This window comes from Penaeus chinensis, chromosome 4 (assembly GCF_019202785.1).
Source record: "Penaeus chinensis breed Huanghai No. 1 chromosome 4, ASM1920278v2, whole genome shotgun sequence".
Classification (NCBI taxonomy): domain Eukaryota; kingdom Metazoa; phylum Arthropoda; class Malacostraca; order Decapoda; family Penaeidae; genus Penaeus; species Penaeus chinensis.
The window spans coordinates 28,368,699-28,371,198 of record NC_061822.1 but is presented as its reverse complement, the minus strand read 5'-3'; the positions used below and the strand labels follow the sequence as shown (position 1 = coordinate 28,371,198).

Below are 2,500 nucleotides of genomic sequence, written 5' to 3'. Positions count from 1 at the left end.
AAAAAACAGAAGGAGAGAGAGGGGGAGAGGAGGGGGAAGGAGGGGGGAGGAGGGAGGTTGAGAGAAAAAAAGAAGAAGAGAAATTACGAAAGAGAAGAAAAAAAAGAAGAAGAAGAGAAATTACGAAAGAGAGGAGAAGAAATTAAAATTCAAAAAAACTCAAATAAAAACTTAATATCGAAATATTCCCACCGGATCTATGACCAACTGTCGAGCGAAAACTGAATCTCCACTATAACATCTCCGTGTGAAACTAAAAGGTTAATCTAAATGACTGACGCTCTCGGTAAAATTGAAACATCGGAAGGGGATCCCGGCCAAGAGCGTGACAGGAAGGTGAAGCAAATAGATAAGTGTCAATTTCCGCAATCTTTATTGACCAGAGAGTGACTTGTCTGCCGAGGGAACATGAGAGGTAGGGGGAGAGGGAGAGGGAGAGGGAGGGAGGGAGAGGGAGAGGGAGGGAGAAAGAGGGAGAGGGAGGGAGAGAGGGAGGGGAAGAAGGGGAGAGGGGGAGAGGGGGAGAGGGAGGAGAGGGGGGGAGGGGGAGATGGGAAGAGGGGGGGAGAGGGGGAGGGGGGGGAGAGGGAGGGGAGGGGAGAGGGGGAGAGGGAGAGGGAGAGGGAGAGGGAGAGGGAGAGAGAGAGAGACAGAGAGAGAGAGACAGAGAGAGAGAGACAGAGGGAGAGGAAGAGGGAGAGGGAGAGGGAGAGAGAGAGAGACAGAGAGAGAGAGACAGAGAGAGAGAGAGACAGAGAGAGAGAGAGGGAGAGGGAGAGGGAGAGGGAGAGGGAGAGGGAGGGGAGAGGGAGAGGGAGAGGGAGAGGGAGAGAGAGAGAGAGAGAGAGAGAGAGAGAGAGAGAGAGAGAGGAAGGAATAGAGATAGATAGATAGAGAGAAAGAGAAAGGGATAGACAGACAGATAGATAAAGAGGAGAGAGGGAGAGATGCAACTGGTTGAGCGTCCACGAGTCTCCTAACCTAATGGAAATCGATATCGTATGATACTCTGCCTTTGTGACTTTATTTTCTCTTTTTCCACTTCATTTGCTCCGTTTCTCTCTGTCTCTGTCTGTCCATCTGTCTGTTTCATTTTCTTTCTCTTTTTTTTTTTCTCTCTGTTCATTTCTCTCTTTTTTGTTGTCCATATCTCTTTCCTCTCTCTCTCTCTCTCTCTCTCTCTCTCTCTCTCTCTCTCTCTCTCTCTCTCTCTCTCTCTTCAATCTTGTTTTGCAATTCTCGCAAAGCACGTACGCAGCAAATGAGGAATCTATACTCTTTCCTTTTCTCTCGTATTGCGTGTGGGTGTTCATAATCAGTAAAAAAAAGTAAGAAAGAAGGAAAGAGAGAAAGAAAGAAGAGGGGGAGGGAGGGAGGGAGGGAGGGAGGGAGGGAGGGAGGAAGGGAGAGGGAGGGAAGAAGAGGGAGAGAGAGGGAGGGAAGGAGAGGGAGGGAGAGAAGAGAGAGAGAGAGAGAGAGAGAGAGAGAGAGAGAGAGAGAGAGAGAGAGAGGGAGGGAGGGAGAGGGAGAGAGAGAAATCGACTGAGAGAGAAAAAAAAAAAAATCGAGGAAGCGAGAAGAGATGAAAACGCAGGTCAAGGTCATGCGATCTGAACCGAACACTCACTGACCAATCCACGAAATAGAGAAAGAGAGAGAGAGAGAGAGAGAGAGAGAGAGAGAGAGAGAGAGAGAGAGAGATAAAGAAAGAAAAAGAGAGAGAGCTAAAGAGACAAAGAAAGAGAGAGAGAAAATAGTGCAAGAAATGGAGAAAGAAGGAAAACAAAATCGTATCAGTAAGCTCTTACAGACCAACCCACGTGACCTTGTCTGATCAACAAAGGTCATGACGAATGCAACTTATCTGGCGGAGGATCTCGGTCGAAGAATCAGGCGGCGGCGCGAGTTTTCTGTCTAAAAAAATCGTCTGATATTTTTAAACTTTAATTTGTAGCTTCGCTTGTTTTTTATGCCTTTCGTTTCGTGTGTTTTTTCTATTCTATCATTGTTTTTTTTTTTTTTTTTTTTTTGTTTTTTTTTACGATGGATTTTTTTTTCGTGTTCCTTGCTGTTGAATTCTTGTCCATTTTGTTTTAATATTTTTCTTTTTTTCTTTTTATTTTTTTTACACTTAAGAAAAAATCACATCCCCCCAAAAAAATCAAAAGAAATTTCGCATTTTTTCCTCCCTCGCATTCCTTTTCCTTTTCCTTTTTTTTTTCTTTTCTAAATAATTTTCTCTTTGGTCTCGTATCCCCGCGTTTTACCCGCCATTTCCGTCCGTGCCGTATCATCTGGCGCCAACTTTTCGCCAGTCTTTTACTTGCTTTTCTTTTTATTCTTCTTCTTCGTGTTCTTATTTTCCTTATCTTCCTTCTTCCTCTTCTCCTCCTCCTCCTCCTCCTCCTTTTCTTCTTCCTCCTCTTCCTCCTTTACTCACATGCCACGAATGAGAATAAGGGACTGTCATGACAATTCTTTGGATTTGATGTCGATCACA

At 44.8% G+C, this 2,500-nt stretch overlaps 1 protein-coding gene across 2 annotated transcripts in view; it reads right to left on the bottom strand.

Annotated features, from left to right (window-relative positions):
* LOC125047965 (glycerophosphocholine cholinephosphodiesterase ENPP6-like) overlaps positions 1–2,500 on the bottom strand; it is an 88,068-nt gene that overhangs the window by 15,675 nt on the left and 69,893 nt on the right. The gene's annotated exons all lie outside the window — the stretch shown is intronic.